The following is a 16436-nucleotide window of genomic DNA, read 5'->3' on the forward strand; positions in this document are numbered from 1 at the left end:
CCTCACTTGATCTGGGCTTTCCATCAGCTACAGCCTCAGCAGGGAGTGCCCTCCCCACCTCAGCTGCAGCAGCAGAGTGCCCCACAAGCTCCACCCCGGTCTTGATTTTCACTGTTGGCTTCTCTGCAAGTAGTTTTGGCTGCTCAGGTTGATTACTCCCCCCTGGGTCCGCAGCAGGGAGCCCAACCTGGACAGCGCCACTCCTTCCAGCCACTCGATCAGCCCAAGATCTGGACGTACGCATACTGCAGTCCTTAAAGGCATGACCTTCTTCTCCACAAACATTGCAGACCATTGTGCTGCAGTCCTTAGACAGATGACCTTCTTTATTACAGCGACCACAAAAGACAGCCGGACTTTCACAACCATCTGCAGTGTGGCCAAATTTCTTACACTTCCTGCAAAACAGAGGCATCTCTGGGTAAAAGAGATATCCCCTGTCACGCCCAATGGAAAAGTTTGATGGTGGATGACACAGTCCCCCAACACCACCTGGATCTCCAGCCAATTTAACAAAAAACTTGTGTTTGCCAGTCCACAAATCTTCCGAGTTCATGACCTTATGCGAATATTTTATGCTAATGCAGTATTTTCTCAGAAACAAAGCAATGTCCTCCACAGGCACAAAAGGGTTATACATACATACCACCAAAGGCACATCCCCACCAGAATAAAGAATGGTTACGGTCAGTCCATCGAGCTCCGGGTTCTCTTTGCAGGTCTTGAGTACCTCAAATAAATTTTGGCAGGCAGAAATAGAATCCAAGGTCAAAATGTAGGCTCCTTTCCTGGAATCCCTCAGGCAAACAATGGTCTCCTTCTTCACCAACAAGATCTTGTAAAGGATTTCTCTCACGAAGTAAGGTAACTGGAACCGATCCACCTTGCTCTCCTCCACTTCAAATCGAAAGGAAAAACGAATCCGCGCTTCGCCGGCTGAAATATAACGGATGATCACACCCATGATGATCGATCGCCTTTTCGGTCTTGTTCGTAGTCTTCCCCCTATAGCAGCAGGTGGCTTAAGACAGCAAGCTGCCGATGCCACAAGGCCGAAGGAAGAGCGTACTCCCAAGGTCCCCCTAGCTAAACCACTTGAGCTTAGCCAGAAGGCCGAGAAGCGATAACCCGAGCGGCCCTTGCCTTGCCCGAGCCTGTCCCATACTGCTGTTCACCCCTTGCAGCGATTCAGCCTACTCCTAGGCAATTCCATGGGGCCCTGCAGGCTCACACACATTTACAGCTACTAAGCGGGAGGTGAATAAAGGCCGGAGAGGAAGCTACACAGGATTTGCTTCTTTTGCTTGCACCACAATGCAGTGCTGAAAGAGGAGGAATCTACATAAAAACGCCTTCTTGGCAACTCCCAAATGCCCTCCTGCCGTGCAAATACTGGCAGCAGCAGCAGTAAGTGCATGCCCACAGCCACCCCTTGTTCCTTCACAACTTGTATTAGCTTTAATCCAGTCCAGTGCTGCCTGCTGAGCAGCACTGACCAACACTGCCTGGGCCCAGGCTTTTATCTATCTCTGAGGCCCCATTATGATGTCAGAAAGCTGGCTCTGGAATCCTGAGGGCTCCACTATGACACGTGCAAAGTTCCGTCTGAACTTTATATAAGACGGTGAGGCTCAGTCAGTCACTCAGTGTTGCCTGAGAGGGCAACACTGCAACAGCCGGCCGCCAGGCTGTCTTTTTTTTGCACATTTATTTGCCTCCAGGAGGCCACAAGAGGGAGACAAGGGACTGCAAAATGGAAAATAGGCATCCACCAACTTTACAGACAACTTCTCCTTGCTCCTACAACCTCCATCCTTGCACAGTTTGTTATTCTTCTAGGTAACATAGTAACAAATCCAAATTGCTGCTCTCTTTGTAGGCAAGCAAGGCTTTGTTGCAACTGCAATTCTTACTTCTTCTTGAAATGTAGGGACGACAGTACATTCCATCACATCCATGTAGTGTACACAGGTAGGTCCATTGTGGCGGGCAGGCAGGCAGGCGGGCGGGCGGGCGGGCGGCTTTAATGGCCGTTTGCTGTTCCTCTACTCCACTCCGCTATTTGACTGTGGTGCTGCATCAATCAGTGGCTGGCTCAGGTGCAGCTCTTTAACCTACCTAGGAGGGAGGGCGGAGAGAAGACAAGGAAGGTGAATGAGCTGTTCCAATGTGAAATGCCAGAAACACAGAAACACAGACGACACAAAACAAGAGGTGGCAATGTATTAATTAATTGCATTTAATAAATGAGCTCATTATCACACATGACTGTACAAATGCATTGTCCAACAGGTGTTGAAATAATGGGATTAAAAGGGGAGATCCCATCCGAAAGACAAAAACAATAGCAAACACAAATAGCACTTTTGGAATCTTAGTAAACACATAAGGGAAGGGTGCACCGGTCCTGGAAATACTGCAATACCAGGTCAATGCGTGGAGTGGACAGAGCAAGCTCTATTTCCATCTCCCTGTTCTAAAAATCCATTTAATATATGGTCCCCAGATAGGGGACGTATCAGATATTAAACTGATAAGAACAGATTTTTTTTTTTAAAACCATTTCAGTTAGTTATAAGCAACTTATAATGTTTCTCAAAACTTGAAAATCAAATCCACGTTGCTTCAAACTTATCATCATTCTGGTTTGTTCTTTATTTTTTCTTCAATTTACATAAACAATCACAAAAAAAACAGAACAATATTACCTACATCGTATCAGGAATTTCCATTTTTTGAACTTCCATATCCCCTCTGAATCTAGGCCACCACCACGCTGTCTATCCCACAAATACATGACGTAAAGTCTAGACAAAATCATCCTAATACACTCATTTACAGGCACTAATTTCCTTTTAAACACTAACAAGTTTCTCACATCCCACAAACTTTCCATCACACATGCCATAATTAACCACATAATTCTATCTTTCATACGACTACTTGCACCCATTCCAAACATTGCTACTTTCCAATTAACAAATTTTACCCCCGCTAGTTCTTTACACAAACCACCCACCCCTTTCCATACTTCATACGAATAGTCACAATCCCACAACATATGTCTCACACTCTCACTTGCTCCACATCCATTCCTCGGGCAAACCTCAGACCTAATAAGATCCCTTCTTTTCTGCACTTGCCTAACAGGTAGGATATTATGCAGCGACATCCATACAATATCACGCTGTCTGTTTGACATACCACTCACCTTCAATTTACTCCATACACTCTGCACTTCATTAGACCTCAAACCTGCAATTTCACATGGAATTTCATTCGCACGTATTCTCTTCATCACCGCATTCTTATTTTTAAACTCACTCATTGGCACAGCAAGCAAGTCATTTTTCCTCACAAAAACCTCAATCCTCATATACCACACTGGACACTTGAAAGCCACAGGCACACTTGCATCTCTCTTTACCCAATTCAGACCATACAACATCCAACCAGCCAAGTATCTTATCATGAAACCAGTCTTATTATTCCTCTGCACTAACACAGACACCACTTTGATATAATTCAAAGCCAAAAATACCTCAACATTTGGAAAATCCAAACCACCATTCACACACATCTTATACACATACTCTCTCTTCAATTTTTCCATTCTACTCCCCCAAAAAAATGTAAAAATCATCTTTTCCGTCTTCTTAATTTTGTGAGTAGCAAAAGGGAAAACAACTGCACAAAAAAGTAAAATTGGTAACACAACAGATTTAACTATCAAAATTTTTCACGTCAGTGTCAAACTTCTCAGTCTCCAAAAGTTCAGTTTTCGTTCTATTCTCATACCACATTCATCCCAACTTTCATTCCCTCTCAAATCCTCATTAAATTGCACACCCAATATTTTAATAGCACCCATCTCACAATTAACCCCATCCATTCTCACACTCCTATCACCAAAACACTTAAAGCTACATTTACCCCAATTCACTTTAAACGCAGACGCACTACAAAACAACCTCAACAACAATCTCGCTCTATTTATCTCCGCCTCTCTTTCACTAACAATCACCACATCGTCCATATAACCCAATACTTTCAGAAACTTACCATTACTCCCAGGAATTAATAACCCCCTCATAAATTTTTCCCTTCTAACCATACACAACAACACTTCAATCACACTAATGAACAGGACAGGGGACATAGGACAACCCTGCCTGACACCTGACCTTATCCCCACTTTTCCACTCAGAAACCCATTTACGAGAAACTCACTTGTTACGTTCCCATACAAACCTTTCACTGCATACACAAACTTTCTCGGAAAACCCATTTTACACAGCACACTAAACATAAACTCATGCGACACCCTATCAAATGCCTTTTCAAAATCCACAGATAGGACCATACATTTCTGCTTTCTATCCATACAGTCCCCAATCATATCCCTTAGTAACAACAAATTATCAGTCATACTTCTACCAGGCACTGCACACACTTGATCTTCATTCACCACTTCAGCAACAACCTCACGCATCCTATTGGCCAATACTTTACTAAAACACTTATAGTCAGAATCCAACAAAGTAATTGGCCTCCAATTTGCCAAATTTTTCTTCTCACCTTTTTTATATATCAGCACAACCACACCTTCTTTCATAGATTTGCTCAACACACCATGCTTCCACATATACTGACATACCTCAAGCAAATCCCCACCAATTATATCCCACATCCTCACATATAATTCAATTGGGATCCCATCCTTCCCAGGTGTTTTATTTTTACTTGCACTCATCACCACTTTTCTCACTTCATCCATGGTAATATCACCACACAGAGACTCACGATCTTCCTCTCCAAGTTTATTTTCCAACCCATTCAAAACCTCATTCATCAAATCCTTATCATACCACTTCTCTCCATACAACTGGGTATAAAAACCTTCAACTTCACTCATCACATCCTTTCCAGAAACACACTCACCCCTATCATTCAATAATTCATCCATATCATCCTTTTTACCACATATTTTTTTGAAAAAAAATCTTGTACATTTTTCATCTTTGTCTAAGTTCTCAACTTTTGATCTATATATAATTTTTTTCCCTTTTTCCTCTAATAAAAGCCTACTTTCATTCCTTGCGTCCCTCATCAAATCACTCACATCCACACCAAGCTCGCCAAGTTTTCTCAACCATTCTATTCTAACATTCAACTCATTATATTGGTTTCTTAGCATAGCTGCTTTTTTATAGCCCCATTTTTTAAAGAATCTTTTACATTCATTCTTCATCCAATCCCACCACTCCAGCACATTCCCAAAAGATTCCTGCCGCGATTTCCATCCTTTATACGCATATATAAAAGCCTTCACAATTCTTTCATCCTCTAATAAACTTACATTTAACTTCCATACCCCTGCACCACGCACTAAACGAACATCCCCTTCAAAAGTTGCACACATACACACATGGTCAGAAAAGGTCACATCGCGCTGCCGCAAACTCATGCACCCCACATTTTTTGAGAAAAGCACCCGATCTATCCTTGATGTTACCCCTCCTCTATCAGACCTATAAGTGTCGGGTGGTGGCTTTCCCAAATGAACCTCAGCAGCATCTATAAAAGAAAAATCTTTGATTAATTGGTACAACTTTTTACCAGATACATCCATTTTTTCCCCTTCCGTCACACAGTTAAAGTCCCCAACCCAAATCGTAGGAATTCTCCCTGGCAAAAAAAAGGACAACTTCTCTAGGAGTTCTAACCTCTCTTCTTTTTTTGTTGCTCCATATATATTAATTACCCTTACCCTCCACCCTCTGACATTTATCTCTGCCAAAATACACCTCCCCACTTCCACCACAATATAACTTTCTAATTTTAAATTCCTATTCCCTAGCAATATTCCTACCCCATCATTTTTATTTATAGAAGAACCAGACCATATACATTGGCCATATGGCCATTCCTGTTCTGGCACAGGTTCCCTAATACCGCATTCTTGCAAACAATATACATCAGCTCCTAAATTTTTTAAAAAATCCAGAACTGCAGCCCTCCTGGGCTTAGATTGAATCAGTCGTACATTTAAGGATACGACATCAAATGTAGGTTTGGATGCCATATTTTAATTTTCATAGCCAGATAACCGCAGGTTGTCCATTTGCACTTCAGCCTTTGCCTTCTGGAGGCTGGCAACCTAATGTGAAGAAACTGGTCCCTTGATCTTCTAGAAAAGGCTCATCAAACGAAATCACTGATGAGGGGTATTCCTCCTCCCTTCCAGGGGTTACAGGGGGTGACGCGGCCAGCCTGGCTCTCTTAGCCCCCATATCCAGAATTTCGTCTGCAGGTCGGGTGCCTACAGTGGTAAAATCCCCTTGACCTCCAACTCCTTCCAGAAACACTTCATCCAGACTCCAAGAAACAGGAGGAGTCACGGGGACGTCGCCCTCAATTTCTCCCTCACCCTGTAGCCCAGTCTGGGCATCGGATGGGTGAGGAAGATCCTCCTCGACCGGGGCTACCTCCATGCCTGCCCCTTCCTCCACACGTACTTCTACTGGAGATGTGCTTAAAGAAGCCAGATAGTCAGCGGGTACCTCCTCGCCCAACCGTCCAGTTCTCGCTATCATCTCAGCCACTTGGCTCCTGGCTGCCTCTGCATATGACTTCTTCCGCAGAGGGCAGTCTTTGAATGTATGCCCTTCCACCTCGCAGAGATTACAAACAATGCGGTTGACACATTCTTTTGCTTTGTGACCCTCCTGGTTACATCTGGAACACTTCCCTGAATTTTGACATCCTTCCCTTGTGTGGCCAAAAACTTTACAATTCCTGCAGAAGGGAGGACACCTGGGAAAAAACAGATATCCCCTGTCTCTTCCAATGGAGAAGTTCGATGGAGGGAAATGGAAGCCTCCTGGTTCCTCAATATCTTGCCGGAACCGGACCCGAAATTTGTATTTCCCATTCCAGATCATTTCAGTGTTCAAGATTTTATTCTCAAACTTAACATATGCACAATGTCTAGACAGGAATGCCGTGATATCTTGCAAAGGTACATGTGCATTGTAGAGAAAAACAACCAGGAAGACTTCTCCTTCATCATACAGCAGGATAAAAGTAAGTCCTCCAAGCTCAGGATTGTTCACATTTTGCATCAAATTGTAATGGAAAGTATGGCAGGCAGGTAAATCCGTCAATATCAAGGTAAAATGACCAACCTTATGCTCCTGAAGACAAAGGATTTTCTTCCGCTCCACTTTCAAAATTCCAAACAAGATGTTGTTCACCAGGTGTCGTAGGTCCAGGGTCTTCTCTGATCCAACATCAACTTCGATCCGAATGCCGTACTTGACCCGGGTTTCCCCGGCCTTAGCGTGACGTACAATAACGCCCATGTCGATCGCCTTCCTGCCACTGGCTGTCTCCCTATAGCAACAAGCAGCTTAAGCCCCAAAGGGCGATGCTGCAGGGCCGAGAGTTCAGCACTGGACGCCTCTGGTTAGCCACTTGAGCTTAGCCAAAAGGCCGAGAAGCGATAACCCGAGCGGCCCTTGCCTTGCCCGAGCCTGTCCCATACTGCTGTTCACCCCTTGCAGCGATTCAGCCTACTCCTAGGCAATTCCATGGGGCCCTGCAGGCTCACACACATTTACAGCTACTAAGCGGGAGGTGAATAAAGGCCGGAGAGGAAGCTACACAGGATTTGCTTCTTTTGCTTGCACCACAATGCAGTGCTGAAAGAGGAGGAATCTACATAAAAACGCCTTCTTGGCAACGCCCAAATGCCCTCCTGCCGTGCAAATACTGGCAGCAGCAGCAGTAAGTGCATGCCCACAGCCACCCCTTGTTCCTTCACAACTTGTATTAGCTTTAATCCAGTCCAGTGCTGCCTGCTGAGCAGCACTGACCAACACTGCCTGGGCCCAGGCTTTTATCTATCTCTGAGGCCCCATTATGATGTCAGAAAGCTGGCTCTGGAATCCTGAGGGCTCCACTATGACACGTGCAAAGTTCCGTCTGAACTTTATATAAGACGGTGAGGCTCAGTCAGTCACTCAGTGTTGCCTGAGAGGGCAACACTGCAACAGCCGGCCGCCAGGCTGTCTTTTTTTTGCACATTTATTTGCCTCCAGGAGGCCACAAGAGGGAGACAAGGGACTGCAAAATGGAAAATAGGCATCCACCAACTTTACAGACAACTTCTCCTTGCTCCTACAACCTCCATCCTTGCACAGTTTGTTATTCTTCTAGGTAACATAGTAACAAATCCAAATTGCTGCTCTCTTTGTAGGCAAGCAAGGCTTTGTTGCAACTGCAATTCTTACTTCTTCTTGAAATGTAGGGACGACAGTACATTCCATCACATCCATGTAGTGTACACAGGTAGGTCCATTGTGGCGGGCAGGCGGGCGGGCGGGCGGGCGGCTTTAATGGCCGTTTGCTGTTCCTCTACTCCACTCCGCTATTTGACTGTGGTGCTGCATCAATCAGTGGCTGGCTCAGGTGCAGCTCTTTAACCTACCTAGGAGGGAGGGCGGAGAGAAGACAAGGAAGGTGAATGAGCTGTTCCAATGTGAAATGCCAGAAACACAGAAACACAGACGACACAAAACAAGAGGTGGCAATGTATTAATTAATTGCATTTAATAAATGAGCTCATTATCACACATGACTGTACAAATGCATTGTCCAACAGGTGTTGAAATAATGGGATTAAAAGGGGAGATCCCATCCGAAAGACAAAAACAATAGCAAACACAAATAGCACTTTTGGAATCTGATTTTAGTAAACACATAAGGGAAGGGTGCACCGGTCCTGGAAATACTGCAATACCAGGTCAATGCGTGGAGTGGACAGAGCAAGCTCTATTTCCATCTCCCTGTTCTAAAAATCCATTTAATATATGGTCCCCAGATAGGGGACGTATCAGATATTAAACTGATAAGAACAGATTTTTTACTTTTTTATTGAATTATTCAGAAAATACAATACATTATATCAGAAGAATTTTCCAAAACATGAACAACAGATAAGAACAAAGAACATCAAAGTCCTGACATCAGAAGAGCAACTTAATCTTGCAGAAACATATTCCATAGATGAATATTCCAAAGGCTTTTTGCTTTCCTCAGTCCCAACCTTTTTTTGTCCAGGAGATAAAAAACATACATCTCGCTAAGAGCCAACTTAATACAGTCCTTCTCTGTAATGGAATCATGTTTAAAAAGCAAGATGTTTCTAACTTTCCACAATGCCATCTTTATACAATTTACAGTAATCCATAGAACTCGACTCTTTTCATTTGTTGGGACATTAAAAACACCATATAGTATTACTTCATGGTTCAAAACATTAAGATCGGATACAAATTTCAACAGAGAACCAATATAACGCCAAACATTTTGAGCATAAAAACAATTCCAAAATAAATGTAGAACTGTCTCATCATTAAAACATCCTGCTCTCGTACATTTTGCAGTTCTAACTAGCCTTCTCTTATGTTGAAAATCTCTGGTAGGTAAACATTGGTGTACAATTTGCCATGCTAAGTCCTTGAGTTCATTTGACAGGAAAGCCATATTGGTCATTCTCCATATTTTTTGAGTCCTTTCAACAGAATAATTTAAAACCATTGATAGTTGTTCGTTCTTCCTAACTTCCAAATTTAATTTTCTTGTATTACTTAAAACATTTGCATCAAAACCACTAATATCATACATACGAATAATTCTTTCTAAAATAGCATAATGAATTGGGGGAACATATAGAACAGGCGATGTTAAAGACAAGGTTATCCATTTTCTTTTCCTAAAAATATGACCAGCAGCATATCTTAGAAAATACGACCAATAACTATGGCCGTGTAGGCCATTAAAACACATAGAAAAGAATTTCACATATAAAAACCTCTTAATGTTTGGTACATCTTTACCTCCCAATTTCTTTGCTGTAAACATAACCTCTCTTTTAATTTTATCCATTTTTGAACTCCATATAAAATTAAAACAAATCTTATTTAAAAACTTTAAAGTGCATTCTTTTGGTGGGAAAACCATGCTTAGATATAACATTATAGGTAAAAGCAGAGATTTCATAATAAGTATCTTCCCCTCAATAGTTAATTTTCTCATTTTCCAAAAACTAATCTTCTTTTGTACTTTCTCTTTCACTATAGACCAACTTTCATCCCCATTATTCCCACTATCAAAGATAATCCCTAGAATCTTGATCTTATTATATTGCACTTGTACTTCCGTATTGCACCATTCCCCTATTGCAAAGCAATCACATTTCTCTTTGTTTAATCTAAAGGCAGAACCCTCACAAAAGTATTCAGTTTGCCTTATTGCACGTTTCAAGGATGATTCATTTGTGCAAAAAATGTTAACATCGTCCATATAGGCTATGGTCTTGACACTTTGTCCTCCACTCCCAGGAATTGGCACACCTTTAATAATCTTATCTTTCCTTAAAAGGGTTAAAAGTGGCTCTATTGTACATATAAAAAGTATCGGGGAAAGCGGGCATCCTTGTTTAACTCCTGATTGCAAAAACACTTCTTGAGACAGAAAACCATTTACTAAAATACGACTAACACAATTTTTATATAAAAGCGCAATTCTTTCAATAATAAAATCAGGAAAGCACATTCTTTTTAAGACCATCAATAAAAATTCATGCGAGACCCTATCATAGGCCTTTTGAAAATCTAAAGATAAAATCGCCATTCTCTGTTTGCATTGTTTCTGATACCATAAACCGTCTCTGATAAGATTAAGATGATCACTTACTTTCCTCCCTGGCACTCCACATACCTGGTCACTGTGAATTACTTTGGAGATCACTTTTTTCATCCTATTTACTAAGACCTTTGCTAACACTTTGTAATCCACATTTAATAAGGTTATAGGTCTCCAGTTCTCCAATTTTGTCCTATCACCTTTCTTAAAAATCAGAGTAACTACTCCATCACGCCAGGAGGCCGGCAAAATTTTACATGAAAAAGCGTTTTTAAAAACACTTATAAGATCATCTTTTAAGATAGACCAGAAGCATAAGTAAAACTCCACGGGTAATCCGTCAGAGCCTGGTGTTTTCCCCTTAGAGAAACTTTTAAACACACTCAACAGTTCTGGTAAACTCACACTCTCACATAGACTTTCCTGATCAGAATTATCAAGTTTTAAATCCATAGCATTTAAAAGGTCTTCAGTAAAAGAATGGTCAATTGTTTTTTTATTAAAAAGATCCTGATAAAACTTCTGCGCTTCTACTAAAATCTCGTCATTTGTCTTCTTACCTTCCATCTCGACAATCATTCCTTTATTTTCCACCACTTTTTTAAAGAAAAACCTTGAACATTTCTCATCATTTTCTAAACATTGCACTTTTGCATTAAAAATCACCTCCTTACCTTTTGCACTTATCGCATTCTTGATATCACTTTTTGTCATTGCAATAACATCATCCATTTCTAGCCCCTCTTGTTTTAACCTGTAATACGTCTGCATTTTTGTGTTCAATACTTTAAACCACTGTTTTTTTTCCCTGGCCTTTTGCATCCCTTTCCTAATAAAAAACTGTTTTATCCATTTCTTTACCTCCTCCCACCATGCCAGAATACTCTCGTATCTAGACTGACCCAACCTCCATTTTTTATATACAAGAATAAACTCATTTTTAATTTGCATATCTTCCAGCAATGTAGTATTGAGTTTCCAGACTCCTCTTCCTTTCTCCAGGCCAGGTAAAGTGACATGTGCATACAAACATTTATGATCTGAGAATATATTAGATAAAAGAGAAATATTATTCAATTTAACACTATCTGATATTAAAACAAAATCTATTCTAGATTTACAGACATTATTCTCCCAAGTATATCCAGGGTCATTGGGATGTAAACTCTTCCACATATCAGAGAGATTAAAATCTATTGTAAAATTTTTAAGTTGTTTCTCTGTTTTATCCGTTCTCACATGTACACTTCTACTCTCACGCTGTTCACCACTCATATTACAATTGAAATCACCAGCCATTAGAATCGGTGTTGGGCCTGGGATAAAAACTTGCATATCATTAAGCAAATCAGCCCTTTCTTGTTTCTCAGGTGAAGCATATACATTTATCAACTTGATCTCTAACCCATTATACTTGACATTCACCTGTAGAGCTCTCCCAGGAACAATCTCAAAATATGACAATATTTGTATATCTGAACCTCTAAATAAAACCCCAACACCCGAATTTTTATTTATGTTATCTCCAGACCAGACTGATGGCCCAATAGTCCAGTCCTTCCGGATATCACTGTAATTTGGGCTGTGATCAATTGCACATTCCTGTAAAAAATAAATAGAACAGTCCACAGACTCCAAATACTTAAATAAAGCAGCCCTCCGAGTGGGGCTCTTCAAACTTCTCACATTAAGTGAGGCATATTTTAAAGATGCCATCTAATAGATGATTTTATCAGCTAGAGCTCGAACTTTCGGATATAAAGCCCAATAGTGACTCTGGACTTACAAAATCCTCAATATTGAAAGGATCAGACGCTGACATTAGTGGTATTAGAGGCCTTGACATTAACTGACATGTATCAATTTCTTCTGCACTCATCTTTGAGGGTCTTTTAACTCCCAGGGGTTGCTCCTCCCCGTCTTTTTTGCCTTTCTTGCGTTTTGTTTCCCTTGAGGCGACTTCCATGGCTTCCTCACTTGATCTGGGCTTTCCATCAGCTACAGCCTCAGCAGGGAGTGCCCTCCCCACCTCAGCTGCAGCAGCAGAGTGCCCCACAAGCTCCACCCCGGTCTTGATTTTCACTGTTGGCTTCTCTGCAAGTAGTTTTGGCTGCTCAGGTTGATTACTCCCCCCTGGGTCCGCAGCAGGGAGCCCAACCTGGACAGCGCCACTCCTTCCAGCCACTCGATCAGCCCAAGATCTGGACGTACGCATACTGCAGTCCTTAAAGGCATGACCTTCTTCTCCACAAACATTGCAGACCATTGTGCTGCAGTCCTTAGACAGATGACCTTCTTTATTACAGCGACCACAAAAGACAGCCGGACTTTCACAACCATCTGCAGTGTGGCCAAATTTCTTACACTTCCTGCAAAACAGAGGCATCTCTGGGTAAAAGAGATATCCCTTGTCACGCCCAATGGAAAAGTTTGATGGTGGATGACACAGTCCCCCAACACCACCTGGATCTCCAGCCAATTTAACAAAAAACTTGTGTTTGCCAGTCCACAAATCTTCCGAGTTCATGACCTTATGCGAATATTTTATGCTAATGCAGTATTTTCTCAGAAACAAAGCAATGTCCTCCACAGGCACAAAAGGGTTATACATACATACCACCAAAGGCACATCCCCACCAGAATAAAGAATGGTTACGGTCAGTCCATCGAGCTCCGGGTTCTCTTTGCAGGTCTTGAGTACCTCAAATAAATTTTGGCAGGCAGAAATAGAATCCAAGGTCAAAATGTAGGCTCCTTTCCTGGAATCCCTCAGGCAAACGATGGTCTCCTTCTTCACCAACAAGATCTTGTAAAGGATTTCTCTCACGAAGTAAGGTAACTGGAACCGATCCACCTTGCTCTCCTCCACTTCAAATCGAAAGGAAAAACGAATCCGCGCTTCGCCGGCTGAAATATAACGGATGATCACACCCATGATGATCGATCGCCTTTTCGGTCTTGTTCGTAGTCTTCCCCCTATAGCAGCAGGTGGCTTAAGACAGCAAGCTGCCGATGCCACAAGGCCGAAGGAAGAGCGTACTCCCAAGGTCCCCCTAGCTAAACCACTTGAGCTTAGCCAGAAGGCCGAGAAGCGATAACCCGAGCGGCCCTTGCCTTGCCCGAGCCTGTCCCATACTGCTGTTCACCCCTTGCAGCGATTCAGCCTACTCCTAGGCAATTCCATGGGGCCCTGCAGGCTCACACACATTTACAGCTACTAAGCGGGAGGTGAATAAAGGCCGGAGAGGAAGCTACACAGGATTTGCTTCTTTTGCTTGCACCACAATGCAGTGCTGAAAGAGGAGGAATCTACATAAAAACGCCTTCTTGGCAACGCCCAAATGCCCTCCTGCCGTGCAAATACTGGCAGCAGCAGCAGTAAGTGCATGCCCACAGCCACCCCTTGTTCCTTCACAACTTGTATTAGCTTTAATCCAGTCCAGTGCTGCCTGCTGAGCAGCACTGACCAACACTGCCTGGGCCCAGGCTTTTATCTATCTCTGAGGCCCCATTATGATGTCAGAAAGCTGGCTCTGGAATCCTGAGGGCTCCACTATGACACGTGCAAAGTTCCGTCTGAACTTTATATAAGACGGTGAGGCTCAGTCAGTCACTCAGTGTTGCCTGAGAGGGCAACACTGCAACAGCCGGCCGCCAGGCTGTCTTTTTTTTGCACATTTATTTGCCTCCAGGAGGCCACAAGAGGGAGACAAGGGACTGCAAAATGGAAAATAGGCATCCACCAACTTTACAGACAACTTCTCCTTGCTCCTACAACCTCCATCCTTGCACAGTTTGTTATTCTTCTAGGTAACATAGTAACAAATCCAAATTGCTGCTCTCTTTGTAGGCAAGCAAGGCTTTGTTGCAACTGCAATTCTTACTTCTTCTTGAAATGTAGGGACGACAGTACATTCCATCACATCCATGTAGTGTACACAGGTAGGTCCATTGTGGCGGGCAGGCAGGCGGGCGGGCGGGCGGCTTTAATGGCCGTTTGCTGTTCCTCTACTCCACTCCGCTATTTGACTGTGGTGCTGCATCAATCAGTGGCTGGCTCAGGTGCAGCTCTTTAACCTACCTAGGAGGGAGGGCGGAGAGAAGACAAGGAAGGTGAATGAGCTGTTCCAATGTGAAATGCCAGAAACACAGACGACACAAAACAAGAGGTGGCAATGTATTAATTAATTGCATTTAATAAATGAGCTCATTATCACACATGACTGTACAAATGCATTGTCCAACAGGTGTTGAAATAATGGGATTAAAAGGGGAGATCCCATCCGAAAGACAAAAACAATAGCAAACACAAATAGCACTTTTGGAATCTGATTTTAGTAAACACATAAGGGAAGGGTGCACCGGTCCTGGAAATACTGCAATACCAGGTCAATGCGTGGAGTGGACAGAGCAAGCTCTATTTCCATCTCCCTGTTCTAAAAATCCATTTAATATATGGTCCCCAGATAGGGGACGTATCAGATATTAAACTGATAAGAACAGATTTTTTTTTTTTTTTTTTTTATTTTCCTCAGTATAAAGATTCTTGCTATATAATCATAGGATCACCGAAGTGATCTCCATCCAACAAGATCTTAAAACCCATCATTTGGAAATAGATGCAAAGGGAAAAATTATCTAGCTATTCAATAACTAAAAAACACAAAAGGGTCAAGATTTTCTACTTAATTTGCTCCATTCTGAAAATTTCCAAAACTTCTTTGCCTCTTCTTCTCCATTTCTCTTCTTATCCAACAGGTATACCACGAACATCCTAGATAGAAACACTTTTTGACACTGTTTTGGAGATAAAATCAAGTTCTTAAAGACAAGCAAATTCCTTGTATCCCATAAAACTTCTTTAAAGATCGAAAAAATTATCCAGCCGGCACGTGAGTTCTCCATCTGGTTAAAATCTTGACCCACTAAAATTCTCTCAAAACTAAAAATACTAAAACCTGTTAGTGCAGTAAAGATTTTCTCTAAAAGGACAAAAACTTGTTTGGCATAGAAACAACCCCAGAAGACATGTTCTATAGTCTCGATATCCCTACATCCCTCTCTGGGACATTTATCGGTAACTCTTATCCCCCTCCCGTTTAAAAAGGCTCGGGTTGGGAGACACCCATGTAGGGACATCCATGTCACATCTCTTTGTCTATTAGACAGCCCTATCATGCCTATCAATTTCCATATAGTCTCACCTTGTACAGAGTTGCAAAATGGTACTTCACATTGTCTCTCATCCTTTCTAATGTATCCAATTATTTCCTTTTTCTCAGGTCTACTTATGGAGCTTACACCAATCTGATCACAAAAAGACCTGAGGACCACATAGAAGGTAGGTATCTTAAATGCCACTGGTCTCCTCAGATCTCTTTCACACCAGCTCCATTTAATAAACAGCCATCCTGCCAGAAATCTGCACATCTCTGCTGTTCTACTATTGCACTGTGAAATTTTAAAAATCAATAAAAAATAATGCATTTTTAAAAACAAGTCTATGTTGGGGAAACCATATCCACCCAATTCAGTCCTGCTCATTACTTTTTCCCTCTTCAATTTTTCCATCTTCGACCCCCAGAAAAAAACAAATAATTTTCTTGTTGTCCTCTTGATCCATAGCCTCCCCGGTGGGAGAATCACAGCCGTGTATAATAGCAGGGGTAAGATTACCGCTTTTAAAATCAAGATCTTCCCTTTCAATGACAGGTTTCGTAGTTTCC

General features: G+C 42.1%; 3 non-coding genes across 3 annotated transcripts; all 3 read right to left on the bottom strand.

The window, feature by feature from the left end:
- Positions 1-2391: 2391 nt before the first annotated feature.
- LOC142695654 (U2 spliceosomal RNA) lies at positions 2392-2576 on the bottom strand. Its single transcript, XR_012863741.1, has one exon. It is a non-coding gene; the product is annotated as a U2 spliceosomal RNA (small nuclear RNA).
- A 6193-nt stretch (positions 2577-8769) lies between these two features.
- LOC142695629 (U2 spliceosomal RNA) lies at positions 8770-8960 on the bottom strand. The gene has a single exon (XR_012863723.1). It is a non-coding gene; the product is annotated as a U2 spliceosomal RNA (small nuclear RNA).
- A 6101-nt stretch (positions 8961-15061) lies between these two features.
- On the bottom strand, positions 15062-15254 carry LOC142695673 (U2 spliceosomal RNA). The gene has a single exon (XR_012863751.1). It is a non-coding gene; the product is annotated as a U2 spliceosomal RNA (small nuclear RNA).
- Between the last annotated feature and the right edge of the window lie 1182 nt (positions 15255-16436).

Source organism: Rhinoderma darwinii, assembly GCF_050947455.1.
Source record: "Rhinoderma darwinii isolate aRhiDar2 chromosome 5 unlocalized genomic scaffold, aRhiDar2.hap1 SUPER_5_unloc_48, whole genome shotgun sequence".
In the NCBI taxonomy this organism is placed as follows: domain Eukaryota; kingdom Metazoa; phylum Chordata; class Amphibia; order Anura; family Rhinodermatidae; genus Rhinoderma; species Rhinoderma darwinii.